This window comes from Eucalyptus grandis, chromosome 10 (genome assembly GCF_016545825.1).
Source record: "Eucalyptus grandis isolate ANBG69807.140 chromosome 10, ASM1654582v1, whole genome shotgun sequence".
NCBI classification, from domain to species: Eukaryota; Viridiplantae; Streptophyta; class Magnoliopsida; order Myrtales; family Myrtaceae; genus Eucalyptus; species Eucalyptus grandis.
In genome coordinates this window covers 16,776,478-16,798,656 of record NC_052621.1, presented here as the reverse complement: position 1 = coordinate 16,798,656, position 22,179 = coordinate 16,776,478, and the positions used below count along the sequence as shown (strand labels likewise).

General features: G+C 40.3%; 1 pseudogene; it reads right to left on the bottom strand.

The window, feature by feature from the left end:
• Window positions 1–13,219: 13,219 nt before the first annotated feature.
• Window positions 13,220–17,943, bottom strand: LOC104452557 (annotated as a pseudogene).
• Between the last annotated feature and the right edge of the window lie 4,236 nt (window positions 17,944–22,179).

Genomic DNA, 22,179 nt, shown 5'->3' with positions numbered 1-22,179 from the left:
ACCCGGTGGGCTTTCCACCCCCCAAAGTCCTTCAACCACATTCTTATGACCCGGCGGGCTTTCCGTAACCCGGAGTCCTTCAATCCCCTTCTTATGACCCGGTGGGCTTTTCGTAGCCCGAAGTTCTTCAACCTTCTTCCTATGACACGGTGTGTTTTGTAGCCCGGAGAGCTTTTGTAGCCCGGAGAGCTTTGTAGCCCGGAGTCTTTCTTCCTCTTATTGACAAGATGCACTTCCGTAGTTATGAGTCATTTCGGTTGGCCTGATACGTGCCTATGCACCTAGGGCCACTCTATCGCCAATATAATTTAGGTGTCTTGGGGCAGCTGTTGATACCTAAATTTTACAATTTTATTATGTACAAGATTAGGAATTAGTCTACATTTTACCAAAAAAAACAAGATTAGGAATTAGTCGTTTTAAAAAAAATAAAAATAAAAAAAGCGAAAACAAAAACAAAGCAAAAAAAAAAAACAAAAAAAACAAAAGAAAAAAAACAAAAAAAGGGGAAAAAAATGTGGAAGGGGCTGAGCCCGTTTCCCTCTTGGCCCGACCCACGTTAGCCTATGTCCTCCTCCAGCTGGTTTCGCATGCGAAACCTGCAAAAAGAAGGCAGCAGCAACACAGCAATTGAGGAGCAGCAATGGAGGAGCAGGAGGATCGGGGTCTGGTGTGATCCGCAGGTCTGGGAGCAAGCCAGTCGACAAGTTGGCGAGACAGGAACCAGGCACACCGACCGTTGACCTTGAAGAGTTGGGGGTACCTGCATATGAGGAGAGGAGCACGAGAGAGAAATGGGGGGGAAACACTAGAACCGGAAAAAAAAAAAAAAAAAAAAGCAAGAAGTGAGCTTGAGAGAAGGAGACGATTAGGGAGAAAGCTAGAAACTACTTAGGTGGAGTGTTGCTCGCCCCTCCTCGAGGCCAATTGCTGACTTCTAGCCGATGCCCTCGAGAGCAAGACTTTTCATTCCCAAATCTCGGCATTTTCAGGTGAGTTTCCTTTTTGTACAAATTGTTTGTTCCCGAGGATCTCGGCTTGGGGATATCGCGAGGTGGTCGACTGAAGTTCGATTTGTCTCGAACTGGCCTTCGTGCTGCCGTCTTCGAGCCGAGTAGGGATTTCTGACTAAAACTCATTCCCATGAACTCTCTCGGAACTACCCTGTTTTGGTGATGGAATAGCCAAGCGAGTTTTCTCTGATTCTTGAGTTTATTGTGTCCAGCTAAGTCAATTTGTTTGATGTTGAGCGTTTCCATGTGTTCGCTCCGGTCTAGGTCTAAGTCCGAGTCCTAAGAAGTGGCCAGCGTCGTTTTCCTCATTTCTTGCCCGCTACGTGCTCGATGAAACGCTTGAACGAAAACTGTGTAAACCTGTCTCTGTGTTGTGCATGCTAGTCGACTGCGAAGCTGCCTCCTCGTTCGAAGAGGGTCTTTTAAATCAAAACATCCGATTATTTTAGAAAAGTCATAACTTTTGACTTTAGTTCATGTAGTCTACGTTTGTTTCCCTGAGACGTGAGTTTATGGCCGTGCATTTTTTCTGGTTGCAAATCAAATGCGTTGGTTTGTAAATCCATGGGTGTTCTCCTTTTACTGGAGAAAGTGTGTGTAAATGACTAAATGTTCATGAGAAGAGAAGTTGGCGTTGAAATGGCCGTGAGTTGTGAGCAATGGGCTTGGTAGGTTTAACGAGATTTGGGAGCTAGTTTAGCCAAATCCAAAGATGTATTTGCGTGTCGTCACGTTATTAATCGACTTGTTAGCCTTGGAGTGTGGTTTTCTCGGGTTTACAGCCATACTTTTCCTTCTCCAGCCCATCTTTTTGCTTGCTGGGTGGTTCGAAATGTTAGCTCGAAGGGTTTGGTGGAGTCAGTCCAGTGATGGTGATCGGGGATTGTCGACGATGCGGATATTATTCTTGTGTGTATATGAGTTGTTGAAAGTTGGGGCGTTTGAAGTTGAATAGTTTAGTATTCTGTGTGTTGGAAAAAGTTGTAAGCGCACTAGAGAAAGATGGACCTGCTGGGTAGAGTAAAAAATTAAAAATTAAAATTAAAAAAAAAGAAAAGAGAAAAAATCATAAAATTAAGGAAAACTTCCAAAATCCAGAAAGTGTGAAATTTTCAGTAGTAATTAGAAAAAAAAAACATAAAAATAAAAAGATCATCAATGAAAAGGTTTAGAAATTTTTTAAAAAAAAATTTTGATTTTAAAAAAAATTAAAAAAATTAATTAAAATATTAAATTAAAAAATTAAAAAATTTCGAAAATTAAAAAATGATAGAGTTTGGTTAGGAATTGCTTGGTGTTGTCGTTTTAAGTGTAATTATGCATTTATTTTTATTATATCGCATGTTTAGATTGTATATCTTGTTATGTTTAATGGTATGTGTGTGGTCATATGGTATGTTTAATAGTACGTGTTTAGATTATGCCCGTATGATCACTTTAATATTTTTGTGGATGAGTAAAATCAATCCAAACCACCTGACAAAAAATCATTTTGCTAAAATGAACAAGATTAGGTACCGAAAGGGCACTAATTGGCCAATAAGTGTAATCAAGTCCCGACCCTAGATTCTCCGGTTGCGTAGGAAGTGTGGCATCCTCCCGTGCCTCACTTGGTTTCTAGCCGACCCCAATAGGCTAGTGGCGACTCCTTTTGTGCAAAATTCATAGGAAATATCCAAATGTCATGCGGGGTATGGGCTTGGGAGAGCTCACGCCTAATCATGGGCCTTAGGCCCGTCCTTTAGGCAATACCCATAAACATGTTCCCTCCCCCCTGAGGGTAGGTCGCGACAAGGGTCAAGCCCCTTCAGCCATGGGCAAGGCTTGACCTCGTCGAAGGCCTCGGCGAGGGTTGCTAGTTGTTGGGCGAGGCTCACCCTTGTCGAATCTGGCGAGAATCAAGCCCCGCCACGACTTACCCATGGCTAATGAGGCTTGCCTAAGCTAGAGGCAGGCAGGGCCTCACCTAACCATGACAAGGGTGGCCTCACCAGTGGCCAACAGGGGCGAGCATTGTCGGTGCTCGCCTCTGGCCAGCTGGCCAAAGGAAGGAGGGAGGAGGAGGAAGGGGAAAAAAAGAAAGTAAAAATAAAAAAGAATAACAAATTCGAAAAATATAATATTATTAAAAAATTATCCACGTCTGCGTCAGCCAAACAGTTGGCACTGGCGAATGGATTGAATTGGCACAATTGCATTACAATTTATGACTAAATTGGCCAGAAAAAAAATGTTTAGAATTGAATTGGAAATATTGCAATAGGTTTATGTCTATTTTGGTAATTTTCCCTCCTCTAGTGCTATGTCTAGACTTCAATTTCTTTTTAAAATGGCATGCCAGACTGAAAAATTAATTTAAAAAACCACATAAGACAAATAGCTGGAATATCTCACGAGAAGCATTGTAGTAATCAATATTTAACCAACATGGCAATATAGTACCAAACTGATTGAAAAAGTTTGATGGCACTTATGTATTTTTTTCCCCACAAAAAGCTCTATAGCAAGAGAAGAAATATGTGGAAGAGAGAAATATTCTCTATCTCGTAATGAAAAATATATAAGTCTAATAGCATCATTCAATCAAGGATACGTACAGTTAAAGAATATATATATATATATATATATATATATATATATAAAATCCTAGAAATATGGACATTTGAGGAATTATACTAATAATCCCAACTTTGCATCTTCCGACTTTTATTTTTGTCTCAAAAAAGTCCATAAAAATGTTGTTTCCTATAAGATAAACTAATACGCTTTGTTAAATTAGATTAATACCACAAAAAAACTGCACTAATTGTACAATTGTGACATAAGAAGAGTAAAATCTCAAATTGGTACACTAGTCAACTGTCACGTGTCATCAAACTTAGCAATTTGATAGTAAAATTCAATGGAACTATTAGAGGGTAAATTTGTCATAAATATACAAGTTTGGGATAAATTTGTTAAAGATGTACCAATTTGGGGGTTTTTATGGTAAAAAAATTAGTTCAAAGTAAATTTATCACATATGTACTTTCAAGATATTAACCCAAAAGGAAACACAAAGACCAAAAGAAATTCCCAAGCAAAGCAAATATCTGTCCACTTTGGTCGTAAACACAACTATACCCCTTAAAGCAGCAAAAAGGAGATCTTTGCGAAAGAACTATTTTCAGCTAGGGCTTTATTCATTTCGCAAAAAAATAATTCCAAGAAAATATTTTTCAAATTTTTAGCATTCGTTTCACAGAAAGTGAGTTGCTTAGGGAAAACATTTTCCATGAAAGAAAAAAAAGTCTTCTAAACTAGGGAAACATGTTTTCCCCTTTTCAAAAGCGGAAAACATTTTCTTCACTTAGTCTCTCTTATCTCACATCCCTATAAACCCTTGCTTCCTCCCCCTTTTTCTTCTCCTTCTTTTAATTCAATTTTTTTTCTTTTTCTTTTCTTCGTTTTCCTCTTCTTCTTTCTTTTTAATTTTTTTTTTTGGGTAAACCCTCTTCTTCTATCTTGGCCGGTTGCCAGCCATGGCCACGGCCAACGACCGGCCACGGGCGAACCTCAAGCTTGCCCACCTCTAGCAAGCTTAGGCTCACCACTCGCCAGATTGGTGAGCGCGAGCTTGTGGTGAGGCGCTTGCTAATAGGTCACGCTCATTGATCTAGTGAGCCTTGAGCTTGCCGGACTCGAGCCTTGCTAGATTGGCGAGCGGCAAACCTAGGTTCACTTGTGGCCAATTGTTAGCCATCGACATGGCTAACAACCAACCAAGAAGAAGAGGAGGAAAACAAAGAAAAGAAAAAATATATACAAGAAAAATAAAAATGAAAAGAATTTAATAATTGATTTTTAAAAGAATACAAATAATTAAAAATCGATTTTTTAAAAATAAAATAAATGAAAAAGATTGTATACAGGAAAATATTTTCCTTCCCGAACAACGGCAAATATTTTCCACTTCATTTTCAAGTTTCGCCCGAACATCGGAAAATAATTATATTTTCTTGGAAATTATTTCTTAGAAACTATTTTCTAAAAATGTTACATTTTCTACGAAACGAACGGAGTCTAAAAGGCACTTCGATGTAGACATATCGCCCAATATGCATTAGTTACTTAAATGAGATGTCCCCTCCAAAAAATGAGGGAGAATTCATGAAAGAAAGTTATAGAATTTGGAATATGGGGGAAGAGAAAAGGCATGAACAGATGTCAAATATGCTAGCAGTTCCTTGTCAAATACGCTAGCGGTCCATGGCAATGTAAGATGCTCAGTAAGTAAACATTATTACTCACGGATACCATAACTTGTCAAAGCTGCGTATGGTTCTCTCTACAAGTTAAGATAATGTTAAATATGGGGCAATCAGCATGAAATGCTAACAAGAAAACAACCCACTTTTGCCTCAAAAGGACTCAACTGATATGAATTGATTACACCCTTCACGTCACATGGAATTCCATCAAAATCGCCATTTTCGGGAGCCAGACATAATAAGATCAGTGATAGCTGAGTTTTGCCTGTCAAAGCCATTACAACAACCAGACAGCTCAAGAAATCCATAAAGAATCGGTTAAAGAATCGTTGAAAAGCTGGTAGGAAAAAAATGAGTTGTTGATTAAAAAAAAATAGACGCCTATCCGGGGTTTCCATCAAATGGACCTTGCATAGGAAACAATTAGAAGATTCTTCGAGACAATTACGAGTTCATCCTCAAAAGCTTATTAACGCATATTGAGTGGACCGCTGTCTTTCTTCAGTTTATTGTTTTCTCAATTTTTTTATCTTTCATTTCCTATTTACTTCCTGCTGATGTTCCTTTTCTGCACATCATGTGCACACAAGAGGCCTTGTAATCCTATTCAATCAATTTTCACGATTGTAAGGGAAAAACAACAAACTGCACACTTAAATAAACAAGCAATACAGGTTTTCATAATTGTTCATTAGGTTTTCTGATGCCTTGCACAGCTAATACATATTAGAACACAAGCTAAAGACCAGAAACCAACGATAGCATTTGAGTTTCAGCAGAAAACATTCTTCCTGAATCAGGCATTTTGTTTGTCATATAGTCCCTCAAAAGAATTTCCAGTGGTAGAAGGAGAAAATTTAGGGTATGCATGCAGAATGGATGAGGCGAGGGGGTGTTCACCCCACATTGTAAGCAAACCATCCACCAAAAACCACAGCTTCATCACTCTAGAGTGTGGCTTAGGACGAAGTGTCTTGTCGAGGAATTACACCTATGGTGTGAATATGACTTTAAATATCTAATGCTGATTGACTTGCTATGCTCAAGTTAATGACTTACGCTGCTTCCAATGCAGACAAAGCTTTTTTAAGGCTAAAAAGTTAAGAATAATTTCTTTGATCCAATGACAATTGACATGCATGGGTCAAACAATTTTGTTCCCTCTGTTTTGTTACTTAAAGAGCAGTAAATACGCAAAACTGATGTCTGATCAAGAACTACACACATGAATATAAACCACGGACATTTGATTATTTTCATGAAATTGTTCATGTTACACGACCTCCGCATGATGACAACGGTATTGCTGATTTTTTAAACTCTTAAAGGGTAAACCCATGAACAAAAGGCAATAGAAAGACCTAGTTAAGCAACTACCCTTATGCTCACTTAACGAGTAAAGCTCCAATCCTGATCAGTAAAGCTCCAATCAAAGATAACACCGGCCCAGTCACTTTCAAGCCCGTCCACTAAGATGAGCCCACAAACTATGTTGTGGTGGCTCTTAATTCATCTTCTTTGAAATATACTCCTTGTATTCTTTTTTATAATTATTATATAGTACGCGATTTATCTTTTTTCTAACATTCATGTCGGGGGTTAATCACATGCTGAAAGAAAAAAAAAATAACCTGAATTGCTCATCATTTTTGCTCTTTGCTGGGGATTTCGGTACAATCAATTAGTGTCTTTGGATTGAATTGGTCAACAATCAATTTGTTTGTCTTGGAGCTTGGTGCTTGGTGATTGGTGATGGGCAAATTATTCCTAGATGACAATTCAATAAGTTTGTCGCTTTAGGTTTATGTAGTAACCATTGATGAGACGTATCAGTTGTAAAAGTTGACTTTTGAATTTTTTATATTTTTGGAATGGAAAGTAGAAGATATTAATAAATGATGAATTAATAATTTTTTTTGTGTAAACATAGGGACCTCAAAAATAGTCTAGATTGATTGATAGGATCGCGCGACGATTTTAGGTTTTGGTTTCGGCAACCATCCACTGTGATGATATTAAAGAAGAATTACTAGAAGTGTTATTCGACCTTGTGTTGATGATGTTAGAGATAGGCACATATAAATTGCTCCGGGAACGTTTGGGAGAAAGAAATCAGGCAAGGAACTAAAAAGAGCATCGGGACCCAATTGCAACAGACGCTCAAATTTGTGGACGGCATTTCAAAAATCCAAAGTTTCCTCGGTCGTGCCGACATCTTGGTCGACTTTCGCTCTCTCATTGCTCTTTTGCTCGGTTAGGTTTTGTTTAGCCGCCTCGTCGATCGGCATGAAGCTCTCGCGCGAGCAGATCACCCAATTCGATTCACTCCGATAGCCCCGACGGATGAAGCGAACCGCAAAAACCTGCTACTTATCACGCCGAAGTCCAACGAGCCGTCTGGGGACGATGAGGTCAATCCAGAAGCGTCCGGAAAAATCGGGTAGCGTAGATGATTCCCGGCTAAAAACTGAGGGAGGAGGTGGCGAAGTTGGGGGATGATCAGGGGCACGAGGGCATGCCCGTGGAGGAATTTGTGGCGGCGACGTATATTAGAGGGGTGTTATGGATGGAAAGAGGGGAAAGGGGTGGGGGAAGAATGCCAAGGAAGATGTTTCCTATCTGACATATTTTTTTTTTGGTCGGTTTTATTTTATTTTTACTTTAATTCTCACTCTCGAATTTTTTGTCTGCCTCCTTGTAGGGCATAGGAGTCGAAACCCACACTTGAAATTAAATCATCCCCATCTCAACCTCTTGAAAAGGTGGAGACCCCATCTCCCATTTCCATGTTGGAAGGGTGGCCACGTGGTTCCTATTTAGCAAATTGAAAGGTGAGAAATTATATCTGAAGAGGGGAAGGGCAGTTGATGTCGTTGGACTGAAGATTTATGATATACTGATGGATGGGAGCAAAGCACTTTATTTAAGGTGTAGATCAAGAATATCTTGAGATTCCATTACGCAAGCGTGGGCATCTGGTTTGCATTTTGTCTAGCGGTTATAAGCGTGTCCATGGGAGTCTAGTGGACAGGGATATTGACTGAGATACTGGTGTAGTCCGCGATGCTGATAGTCAGGAGTTGTTCAACGTGCAGCTTGGTCAAATTGCTGAGTATGTTGGAGATCCAAGCTTAATTGGGGTTTTGCTCGGTGCCTCAACAGTGTCAGAAAGATGGTAGGCATTCCTGTTTAACATGACTCCTATTTAGTATTTGGGCAGATTGAGGTCGTACTTGATTCATGCCTTCAGTGTTGGCAGTTGCTTGAGGTGATCGTGATGATGTCAGGTAAACTTTTCAGTTGTCGTTTAGATTCATATTATGTCCATGTTGAGTTATTAAGTAAGTTCTACTTGCTGAAGCTATTCCCTTGTCAAATAAAGATATTGTGGTTTTGTTTTATAATTTATCTCTCTGTCTATCTATGTTATTGCAAAGTTGAATCGATGAGAATAAAAAAAGAAGAGGGTAGAGAAGTAACAGAGAGATCAAAAGAGAAGATAGAGCACGGAGAAAACATTTTTTGGGTACTTTTTTTTTATACTTGAAATGTACCAAATAATTGAATGCTCAGGTAGTGAGCTGTAACGGCAGTAGGAACAAACCGCATGCTTGACTAGTTAGATCTCATAACAGAAACTTATTCCGTTGATACTCCAAAACCTCCTTGTAAGCATTTTGCTTTAAATGATTTTGATTTTTAGTTGTTTCGAAAATAGCTGTATGGCTGTTCCCTTTGAAAGTGGATCAAGATTGGTGACAGCGGTTTCAAAATGTTTTGCATGGTGGAAGTAGAGAGTGGATTCCTGAAGATGGTGCAGGTTTTTCTGGTCAGGTTGACTCATAAAGGTGCTACAGTTCGACTTATGATAGCTTGTACTTGGCCTTCCGATTGTCAACATACAAATATTTGGATCGAAAAACATTGAAGTTTCTTAACATATCTTAGATGCCGGTCTCTTGGTCGTGATACTACTTATTTGAGTCAAAAGGTAGACGAATGGTTCATCTCATCTTGAGTTGAGTCGAGAGGAGCTCCTTATGTAGTCAGACAATGCTGAATTGTTCATCATTTTTGTTCTTTGCTGGGGATTTCGGTGCAATCAATTAGTGTCTCTGGATTGAATCAATCAACCAATCAATTAGTTTGTCTTGGTACTTGATGCCTGGCAAATTATTCCTAGATGGGCAATTCAATAAGTTTGTTGCTTCAAGTTAATATAGTTCTTTTGCGTAGTTGATGAGCTGTAGTGGTGGTAAAAGTTTTAGAAATTGATGACTTTTATCTGATAAGGTTGATTTGATAATTTGGTCTCGGGTTGTAGAGAAGTTTCCTGTTAAACTTATTTTTTTGGTTCCCTTAATTGTGTTAACTGGATAAACCTAACCAAATCGATATTATATGTTAAGGCAATAATTTTGTTGTCAACAATAAGGCTATGATCCTTCTTGCACCTAATAAAAAATGTTGTAGCTGATAGTCGTTCAATGTCTTTGCAGTTTGCAATTTTCCCTCTAAGGAAATAATTTTCTTGCTTGATGTTAACGATTAAAGTGCTAAGTTACTCCTTAGCTTCTTCTATGTTATTGGTTTAGTGCCGCATCTCATAAATGACGAACTAACTCAACAGTTTGGTTTGACTTTTACCCTTATTAGATTGATTTTGGTGAAATAAATCATTTTTTTCTTTTTGTATACAGTATACACCAAACAGAACCAAGAACCACAAATGTCCTAGTCAACATGAAATAAAAGTGACTTCTATTAAGTACAGTTGAAACAAATTTATATTAGCACGGTTTAATTGTACTTTCAGTTCCCACTTTTACTTGCTTGTCAACTCACTTATAAGTATTTGTGATTTACTCTAACTCTTATCTTGGATGGAAAATATTGAAAGGGGTAAAAAGAGAACCCACCTGCAATGATTCTATTATTTGGGTTACTACACGGGAAGGGAATGGAAGAGAAATTTAGTTACTTCATTTTGGACTGAAAGAAGTTTCTCCAAAGTCAGAGATGAATAATGGAAGTTATCGTTTGCTGATACATATAGTTATAACCACAAGAGTATCCTTCGTGAGGAGTAGGAAACAAGAGAAAGAGAAAGGCTACTTCAGTCTATCAAATATATTTCATTTTCCTCCATATAGTTTTCTCTCAGTATGCATTTAAGTCAAGATTTCACCTTCCTATCTTTTTTTTTTCTTTTCAAATAGAGTGAGTCACCGAGCTTTTGACTCTCATTGTGGTGTACTTTTGATTACTTGTGAGAGAGAACGTGATGTGATTTTCAGTGAAGTCGAGAGGATTGCATGCTCTGTGCTACTTTTTTGGAGAAGCTATACCTTTTTTTTTCCCTAATCTGAAGTTGCGATGAAATTAAACAAGTAATGTGACTGTAATATGAAAATCTCCTTGTGATCACAACCATGTGCTCGAAATTTGAGTTAAGGCAAGATGAATCTGTGTGTAATTGGAGTCAAAAGGGCTGAAGAAAGAAGGTAAGTGTGCGAGTCAACAAGCTGGATTGCCGGATTGGCTTTCTACTGCATCATCCTTTTTTGAATGTTAAATTGTTATGCAGCAGCAGGTTTTCATTTGTAGCATGCACAATGTTTCTTTGATGTGAAACTGCATGTCAAAAGCTCTCCTGCCATTTTTACGTTTCGTACATTTTCCTTTTCTGGAGCTTGCCTTTTTCTTCTTCTTTTTCCCCTTTTTGGAGTGGGGTTGGAGAGCTGATGAGGTTATTAATCTTGTTTCTTAGGCTATACTCTAATCAATGCTCTCCAATGGGGTTAGCATTTTTGTATCTGCTGGCATGTGGAAAAATAATAAATAGGTGTACATCAGAGCTCTATTGGTGTGAATTGGTGCTTGCATAGATGGCACGACAAAGAGGAAGGGGTCGAGATTGAAATTGGAAATGACTGTTCGAGAAGGTCGGGTGGTGGCTGCACATGTCACCACAGGGGATATGATTTTTAAGCCTATTTTGGAGGAAGGAATTTTCCGCTTCGATTGTCGCGGCAGTTCATAATCTTTCTTTTGGCAACAACAAGGATAGGGACACACCTATACAGAGTTATCATGTCCCTTCTTATATCCCTTTTGGGCAGCAGATCGTCAAACTTGAGGTCAATCTTCACATGCTCTTATTTCTTTCCCATGAATCAGTTGAATCTTTTCTTGGTTGATTTGTTGCGCTCTTTGGACTGTGACATTTCCAATATTTTTAGGAACTCACTTTGCTTGATTTATGTTTTCCAAGTGAGTATGTATTTCTGGAGTTCTTCATAACATTGTATTACATATGATTTAGCTACCTGCTGGGACCAGTTTTTAAGGGACTGGTGAAGTCAGTGGACAGCTTGAGCATATGGGAAAATGAGTTAGTCCCTCATTCCCAACTTTCCATACTAGCATTTGCTTTATCTTTCCTTGAATTTTCCAAATGAATTTTCGTTTGGGGAATAAAATTAAAAGAAACCAATTCTAAGTGGAAATTATTTTCAATAGTAGAATTGTTAGCAAATGCGTTCTTATTGTCTAGGGCACATTGCACTCATCGGTTTTTGAATCTTTAACTGAAGTTTGATGCCTAGGAACATAGTAACCTAAAGGCTCTAGCATCAAACTTCTTAATGACGATCATAACATGAAGATTCAAACAATTCATGAACAAGGTCACCTCATAGCATAAGGACTCAGACTTGAGGGTCGAGTTTCGCAATCACCTCTTCAGCCCTCTCAATCTCCGATAATGGCAGTACAGTGACCAAGATCGACGCTAAAGTAGGAGAGACCGCAGGGGGGAGAAGGGGCAAATTACCGCTGGTCTTTAGGATGGGATTGTCATTCTTGAAGGTGACATTTTTGGTTTGAGTTAGCAACTTAGTGAGAGCAAGGGTGGACATGAGCCATGGATATGGAGGCTAGTAGATGATAGCGATGATGATGACGATTACAAGCAAGAAGACAGAGACTGAGAAGCAGAGATTGCTAAGAACTTGATGAGAATATGGTTAAGGGCTTCAGCTCCCAGATTTGAATCTTTAATTGGGATTTTTCTTGTCTTCATGATCGATCAACCGGAGAGTTTGACGCCGCATGTGACAATGAATAAGACAGAGCAAAGGGGATGGAATGGGGGTGAATAGTGAAGAGATATGAGATGGATTTTTGACTTACAAATGAGCTTTGACTTGAATATATAATGGAGGAACACCACAACCAAATCACATCAAATCAGAGGAAAACCTAATAGGCAACATTCCTAAGACACAAGAATAGAAAGCCTCTTTTCAACAGCACGCAAGTGTGCTTTTCTGCTCGGCTCTTGCCGGAGTAACAACTATATTGTACAATATTGTACAAGGGCTGGAGAGCATCAACTGCAGATCCCTCAAAGTTGCAAGGTTGTCTCATTGATTGGTCCTCATCAACGTGACTGCGATAATGTGAAAATCCAGTAGCATACGGGAAGCAACCTAAGTAACGGAGATATTCTCGAGTAATTCTACTCTTAGACTAGACTCAACATTTTTGAGTCATAGCGACACATCTAACTGGACAAGACTTCCATTATGCTTGTATGGAAGGAGCCAGCTGAGCAGAATCAGCAGGACGAAGGATCAAACTAGCACGTCTCAGATTAATGCTACAGGGAACAATGCTTGAATCAAATCCGCGCTTCCAAAAGATGTACCCCTGTGAATGAATTGTAATAATGCCATGAATTGAGTCATCAAGGTAAATTCTAGTTCCCAAATGATTTCCAGGAAATATATCCCAACCATGGGAACTTGGAGAAAGATCTCAAAGAAAAATGATATCATAAGTCTGGAGTGAACTAATTAGGATGTAACTTGCCATCAGGATACATAGACTTGCGGCACAACCATACAGTTCTATGAGAACTTCTTTCATTTTACTTTCTCTTTCTGGTACACGTTTTTCAATTTTCAAGTTCATTCCCTACATTCTCTGAGTACACTTTCTCGACACATAAACCATACAACACACCAGAATACTTCTCCAGCGATCCACTGAAGAAGCTTTCTTTCAATTTTTGAAAGTAGAAGATGTCAGCAGACTATCCGAACCTGCCTGGTGACATACCCCGACTCTCTCAACTTTCAACAACTCCGCGACCTTGTTGAGACCTCCGTGCAGACTATCGCAGAACTTCATAAGATGCTTGATATCATACAATGTCGGGAAATACATGTGGATCAACTTGAAGAACCCCGCTTGAGTGTCCGGCAGGGTTTGGCAAGTCAACACCTTGAGCAAATACCCGAGATCGTACCCGCTGTGGAAGGTTACCCAGTGAACATTATCGTTCAGCACAATCCCAGACAACATCAGCAACTCCCCAAATCGCACGGCATTGATGCCCCTGTCCCTATTCTTCTTGAAATTGATCCCGCTCTGTTTCAAGAGCTCGATCGAATCATTTGCGAAGAATCGCATTGAACTCGCGGAAATTGAACTGATTAATGCAGCACTTATCCGACCCGCAAGTCGGCAAGTTCCTTCTCTCATCAGAAAAAGTGAGGCCCAATTGGATCAACTTCAGTATATCCACATTCTCCTTCAGAGTCTGGTAGTGAAACTCACTGGAGTTCTTGAAGTTGCCCACAGGGCGCACGACAATACCCGGGAACTCCGTGTCCATGGCCGCACAAATTAGTTAAGGAGGCGTTCTTGGTTCTTAAGGCGGATGTCGTTGGCCTTGTCCACGATGTAGTCCAGGTAGGAGTCGAGGATGAGCTCATTGTCGCACTTCCTGATCCGGACCGTGAAGCCACGCTTCTGGTCGGGGAGGGCCCCCACGAGGAAGGCTGGGACCACCACTGCCTCACCACATGCTCCCACTAGACGGCAACGCCGTCAAAGATGTCGATGATGCAGTCATTGTTTGAGTGGCCGCAGGTGGTGAGCTGGAGTTGCGAGCGCGACCGAGGGAGAGGCAGCTACAGGAGGCGGAGACGAAGGAGCTGAATAGAGTTGGACAGTGTTGACGCAGTTGTTCTCGTTGATTTCAAAGTAGCAGTAGAAGAGTCAAAGCCGAAGGCCCGTTTTAGGAATCTGAGGGTGGTGAGGCAAAGCTCCGGCGGGAGTGCCACCTAGAGGAGGGTCTGGCAGAAGGCGAGGGTGCCCAGCAGTCTGGTTCTCCAGATTCTTCGTTAGATATTGAGGATTTATATTTTAGTCATAGCCGTCCATTTTCTTTGTCAATTTCATCGAGACTAGTTTGTGTTTTGCAGGTTTCGTGCCTACTATCGAGGAACCTATAGTAATCTTAAAATTTTACCGGCTGTTCTTATGGTTGAGTTAATTCGGGGGCTAATACTGTCCTGACACTATTCAATCCAAGCGAGACTAGCGCCTTCTTTTTATTTTTTTTTTGGGAAAATGATCTGCACTGCACCATGTATTGTGTCTGCACTACACCATGTATTGTGTCAAGGCCACCGGATGACTGGCTTGTCCGGTCTAGTAAAATATCAACAAGGATACCCTTCGGTGAAAAAGACATTGGGTACTTGAGGCCCCACATCTTGACTTCTCTCATGCTACTCTCTCTCTCAGTGGAAATGAAAAAACATAAATGAATGTAAGAACAGATACTTCACCTCCCCTCTGAAGTGAAGTGAAGAAAGACGACGAACCATTTGCCGATTCTCTCGTCGAGCTTTATACTTGCGAGAACATCCACCGTGAACCTCTCTTCATCGCTATCGCACACATGTCTGAGTCAAGAGCCGGCTCGCCGCCACCGTCACCACCCACTAAAACCTCACCGAAGCCCTCGCTCTTAGTCACTCTCCTATCACTATCGGTCTTGGCTCCAATTCTAGCTATCACGATCCTGCAACAACACGAGCCCTTCAACTGGCACTGCACTGCTTTGCTCACGAGGAGAGGGCAGCTGTCAAGGTTGAAGTTAGAGGGAGAACAACAAGTGATGATTATGGGGTTGTGGGTAGGAAGGACGGTAGGCGAGAACCTATGCTCAAGAGCTTGAGTTGCGAGAAGGCAAGGTGCACTGATGGAGGAGAGAGAGAGAGAGAGAGAGAGAGAGAGAGGGGGGGAGGGGGGGAGGGAGAGGGGAGGGAGGGCCCTTGGGGATGCGATAGCCTTGCTCAATGATTCCGTATTTGCTCGATATCTCGTATTTTGTCTCTTCCAGTTGTCAATTGCATCTCCATTTAGTATGTGCACCGTTATTCCCAAGAAATAATGGTGCCGTTGCCTCAGCAGCACCCTTTGTTTTTTTCTTTTCTTTCTTTTTATCTTATGCTCGATTTAGTTCAGCAATGATGAAATTAAGTTTTGTTTGCACCATTATTACCATCCAGTGGAATCTCTTGATTTTAAAAAGTATAAAATCTAGACAAGAATTTCGCTTGAATTGTTTTTGGCAAGAACGGAATTGTCAATCAAAGCAAAATCAGATTTTTGTTTTTGGCTTTGATAAAAAAATTTAATTTTTTGATTGGAACTATTAATTATTATTAGGAATTGGTAAAAAGGAGCGAAAAATGTGAAACCAAAACATGGAGCTCTAAAAGCAAAGGCAAAGCCAATTGGGACAAGCAAAACAAGGATGCGATTCTCTTACAGTTTCAATCCCAACCAAAAAAACATCCCTAAAGCAATCAAACAAGACTTGAAAGTCCCAGAAAATAAAGTAAGACACTTTCCAAATCAACCTCAGCCCACAAGATCTGCCTTGTTAAAATTGCAAAACCCAACCTGCAATTCATGATAATTGAACATTCTTCGAGTTCACATAAAATTTTTCTAAAATCTGAATTTCCGATGAGAAGAAATTCAGAGAGTGAGCAAACACCAGGGCAAAGAGCGAGCGAGCTGAGCAAGCACCAGAGCGAAAGCGAAAAGAGAGACCCGCTGAGCGCCGAGGAGCTCCGGAGTAGAATGAGCTGAGAAAACGCTGAAGCAGAGAGCAAAGAAGTGATGCCTAATGAGCATTGGGCGAGAGCCGGAGTAGAGAGGGAGCGAGCATTGAAGAGAATGAAGATGAGGGAACTGAAATTTTGAATTCACGATAGGAAGGGAGAGAAAAAACATCATTCTTCCTCCTTCAAAATGAGAAAAAGGAGGAGAGAGAAAGTGAAATAAGAGTTTGTTTGGTAACATTCCTGTTTGAAAAATAATTTATTTTCAAAAATAATATTTTTTCCTATTTTTATTTCCTTGAACAATTTATGAATAAAAGAATGTGTTTGATAACTATATAAAATTTATATTCTCATAATTGAAAAAGAACAGGAATGCGTTTGTTACACCCCAATGGCGATTGGCAGGAGGTCGCGGTCGGTAGCCGAGGGTTGGCCAGCGGTAGAGCAAGTAGCAAGGAAGAAGAAAGGAAAAGAAAGAAAAAAAATGACTTATTTTTAGAAATTGTTTAGGGGAATAAGAATCTACTTTTTTTCTATTTCTTATTTTTATTCCAAATTTATTCTCTAGACACTTTTCTATTTCGGGGAATAAAAAAATTAATGAATGTAATCAAACGAATTTCTATTTTTTCTACTCCGTGGAGTAAAGAACATAAAAACAAAGAAATAGAAGTGTTGTCAAACAGAGCCTAACTCTCCACAATAGGTCTAGTGTAGCCATTAATGTAAGGAGGAAATTACTATTTTCTATGTGCAAAGAGCGGTGGGGACCACTTGCTGATGTGGAGCCACGTGGAGCCTCCTGATTGGCTAGGGCATACATGTTGTGGCCGACCAACCTAATATTTTCTCCTCCAATAGTGTTGAAGCAGGCTTCCTTACTTTGGGTTTGGAAAAGAACCAGCAACAACCCGGACCACTCAAAACCGGACCAAACGGACTAAAACCTGCAATTCCCAAGGGAACCGGTCCAATTCTCAGTTCCAATTAATTAGAATCGGCGGGTACCAGTTCGGTTTCTCGTTATAGGTGTGGGCCCCCCACTCAACTAAACCGGTAATATATAAATATATATTTAATTTTTAATAAAAATTTATGACAAAAAAATTTAAGAAAAATGAAAACCCATTCCTATTCTAAAGCTCAATACCATTAACCGAGTGCTTGTATTGTCTCACTCTCATCTTGTACAAGTTGTTTCTCTCTCTCACTCACAGCCTTGACTCTCAACTCAACAGCCATCGACTTACAACGTCAAATCACAATTTGAGTCCAATCTTTCTACTAATATTGCAATTAAGAATAGGAATTTTTTTTTTGTTGGCTTTACTTTGATATGTCAGAAAATGTTGCAATGAGTGAATGAAGTTTCATGGACCCACCCCAGTCCAGTTTTTGGGTGGATCGATAAAACCAATGAGTAGTTCCCGATTCCAATTTTCCGAAACCAATCCTTAATGGATTGTTTTTTATTCCAAGGTGGGAACCACCCACTTGGACCATGCTCAACCCCCTTTTTGACACACACTCTCTCTCCCTTTGCCTCTTTGCTTCCTCATCTCTTTTTCTTCGCTGACTGCTAAGCAAATCATCTCTATCCAACAATGGTTACTACGCCTCTTTTCTTTGCACTTAACCTCTCTTCTTCAACCCTCACTTCGGCCATCACCGAATCACTCACTCTTCTCGTTCTCTCCCAAGACCCCTCCTCTCTTGCAGCCCACCCACCATGGCCCTAGCTTCCATGTCTCCGGTTCCAAAACTGCAAGCCCGACAACCTCTGACTCGGCCAAGATCGTCTGAAAAGTTTTCTTCTTCCTGCACCGTTTTGATCCAGCCGAAGGTCACACCCAGATTAAGGAAGTGGAGTTCATGAAGAGCAATGGGAGGGACAAGAACTGTCCCAAAATGTGAGGCCTAATTTTGTGATTAAGGTCCGTCTAATTTCGGCAAGTCTTCCCATATCAATGCTCTGGTTCGAAAGAAGGAAGTTACAGTTACATCCAAGAAACCAAGTCCTTTTTCTTTTTGTGATTTTACTTTGGTCGCCAGGGATGAGTTGATTGATTGATGTATTTTGCAGGCAAGACTTGGCTTATAAATCACTTGGCGATGAACAAGAGTTGGTATATCGTGGATCGTCGGGTTATGGGGAGCTTTTGGCTTGCTGAAATATCTCATGTCACGCCCCAATCCTTGGGCACGCACACATCCTTCTACTTGGTCGATTTTATAATGCGATATCCCAGGACTACGTATCGCCAACCCTTTCATTTTTAATAGCACATGCGGAAGCAGTTATAAATCTCCAGACAATAAAACGATGGGATAGAAAAAGCAATGTCATAATTTCCATATTGAAATTCACAACCATACTTTTATACAGAACATAACTCAAGGTCCTTCACAAAACTATTCATAACTTTCTGGTCTCACACTATTCACATTTAGACAGGATTCACAAAAGAGGATGGGATCTCAGTCCTCATTCGGGTAGTACTCAAAATCATCCTGATCCTCTTCTGACTCTTCTTTACTAAGCTCACATCCTTCAAGCTCTTTATCTTTTACCGGCTCATCGTCCTCTTATGGTTCCTTCTTCACAGACTCATATACAGGCCTAAAATGTTGTCCCACAACCGGGATGAAACTACATCTCAGCAAGTTCTACCCCACTAAGACTCAATTAGGAAACCAATACACTAATCGGGTTGCCTATGCACACACGAGTCAGAGGACTTTCCTTGGTCTCAAATTCCACCTGCATATTAGCACAATTCAATAGGCACCAAAGCAATCACATCACAGATCGATATCTCGATCAATCGACCTAGTTCGATTTCATGTCAATCGGACCATTCATTGGTCATTTCAATTCAATCAATCAATTCACGATAAACGGATCAAATCATTGATCAATCGACATAGTCGATTACATATCAGTTGGACCATTTCTAGGTCATTTTACTTCTCAATATAAAACTTCCCATTGTATACTTAGTTACAGAGCTCCATTAATGCTCTTGGGCATCGTTTTTTCCAAGGTGATGTAAGTCGCAGACAATCTATGTGCGTTCTTTAAGGGCTCGTTTTCGCCAGTGATATCCTTATATATCATTGCTCCCCAAAGTTGATGTCTAAATTTGCTCATCGAAGCTGCTAATAACATTTGCTCACCGAAGCTGCTAAATGACATGTGCTTGCCGAAGCTGATATCTAAAATGTTCGCCGAAGCTGCTAAAATATTATTGCTTGCCATTGCTCATCGAAGCTACTACAGATCTATAATGGTATTAATGCTCCCCGAAGCTATTATAGATTTATATTGCTCACCTAAGCTGATCAATCCTCACCTAAGTTGAAATAGTACTTAAAGCCCACTCTCGGTGTCAACACTTGACACTCGGTATTTTCTAATTAAAATACCTATATATCACAATTATCACTCAATTCAACAATACAGCATTCAATTGCAGAAACTAAACACACCATTGCAATCAGCACGAAATTTCGGTCATCGTCTATCCCAGCCTAATTTCCATAAAATAATTAAATAATTAAATAATTTCAAAAATTAATAAATGAATACTAAAAATCCAATTTAGGCCCGTAATGCCTAATTGAAGCCCAATAAGGGTCAGGAAAAATCCTAAGAAGCATTCATTAAATAATATAGGCAATTCTCTAGCTAAGCACACTAACCACTTAACTAATATGCAATGCAATTAACTAATAATCACTAATTCATGCTAATATAACCACCTAATTGCACTTAATTAAATCTAATCAATCATTAAGCATCATTAGTGTACTAAGCAAGGATTAGTGAGATTACTCACTTGAGCAAAGCAAAGACCGCATCACTACAACAAAGACACGACGGTGGCCAAAATCCAAACTTTCGGCGGCGTCGGCGGACACTCGGGTTGGGCTTACAAGCCTTGTAGGCCCACATAAAAAGCTAGGCTTGGAAATGGGCTTTCTGAACTTGTGGGCTAAACTTTAAAAATGGGCTTGGGCTCCTTCGCAGGCCTCAATACTAGGCTGACTTTGGCTGAATTCTTGGGCCGAAGTTGGGCCGAATCCCAACGGGCTGAACCGCTGGCTTGGCTTGCGGACTACAAAGAGGAAACCAGTGACTTCAACGGTGAAAACGGGCCGATCGGAGCTCCGGTGAGGGATTGGCCAGCAACCAATGGCTCCCGGGGGTCAATGGGGGTCTTGTAGGTGGATGGAATGGCCAAAGGAATGGTCGGAACAGAAGAAAAACGAAGAAAATCGTGAAACAGTGCAGGTAGGTAAGGGACCGACAGACCGGCGATCGGCGGCTTGAGACGGCCGTACGGGACGGCCGGCGGCTCCGTTCAGAACAAAGTTAGGCTCATTGAAACGGTTTAGATGTCCTCGTCACGGTGATATGTGGCTCGTTCGCTGATTTATCCGGGAAGTCAACTTTTTACTCAGATTTTTGGTGAGAGGTCTGGAGCAAAAACCGGTGGTGGTGCGGGTGGAGGCGTGCGACGGCTGCAGCTCCTTCTGCCGGTCTTCTTGCTGGCTTGAGGGTTTCGAAAATGAAGAGGAGAGGGTCTTGGATGGTGGAAATGAGAGAGAAATGGAGAGGATAGAGATGAGAGGAGAGAGAGAGAGAGAGAGGATGGGGAGAAGTGAGGGATGGAGGGCTCCACTTGCTTGATATTTCCACATCTTACTCTCCAAGATTCAACCTCAACCAAGTATCCTTCCTTGGCCTTCACTTGGCCACACCAACACTCCACACAACCTTCCCAATGGTCCAAATTTGGCTAGGGTGGGGGATTACGAATTTTGAAGAATAAAGCTTCAATTGGCAATAATTCCTTCTTGATTCTCTCAAAATTGGCTCTCATAAAATCAATTGATATCTCAATTATCAAATTGATAATTTTTCTCGTCCAAGAATTCGTCATGATTCTCAATTTTGCGATCGAAAACCGTCTTCAGCATTTTCTGCATAAAAATGACCCGCGACGACTTTTTCCCAAAAAGTCTCGATTGCCAGAAAAATCTTTTGAGACTAAGTCGATACTCCTAGAATTTATTGTTACATGACAGAAACTTCAATTTCTGAAATCGAACTTGAATTCACAGTTAATTTCAACTTGGCGCGTTTTTAGCGTGACCTAGACTACCGGGTAACTTTCGGGCATTTTTAGCACAAATGGCCCATGGTCAATTTTCTTCAAGCCACAATGAACCCACTCGACTCATTGGCGACTCTCGGTTGTCGTGAAAATCTTGAGAACCCAAATACGGACACAGGGTCCCAAAACAATAGGAAAATCAATTTAGTGCCGGTTGACGAGAATTTTCCATTTTAGTGGTGTCACTCACGATTAGCCACACATCTCAGTTGAACCAACCTATCTTTGATTTCGAATCGATTTTATATTATGCCGTATTGGCCTCTAAAGATGAGCACGGTCGAGAAGCCGATTCCTAGACGAATTTTTAAGTCTATTTGCCTTAAAATCCGTAATGGTTTCCCCAGATAGTCTAATTTTCTCAAGAGTGATCAACTCTGAGAACAGCCCTATAGGCGTTTCAATGAAATGCCCGATTTACTCAATAGAAAACAGGGTTGAAAATCTGAGATGTCACATCTCATGCTATGTGACAACTCATAAATGCTTAAAAAGAAAAAATCGCAAAATGTGAGGTAATATGTAAGTTTTATTTCTTGGAAGGCTGCAACTAATTGAGTGAGGTAACTCGATTCGAAGTTGTTAGAGTGGAAAACTAAATAATCGTTGGATCACTACTTGTTAACAAGCTTGCAAAACTTGATTAATTGCACTTAAATGGTTTAAGCATTTTTTACCAATCACTTTGGATATGCCAAGGTAGTAATGCTTCTGGCTAAGATGTAGAGATTGGATATGTCATAATATCCATATCCCAAACATTTTAATGATTTATCAATTTAATCCTAAATCTTTGGAAAAA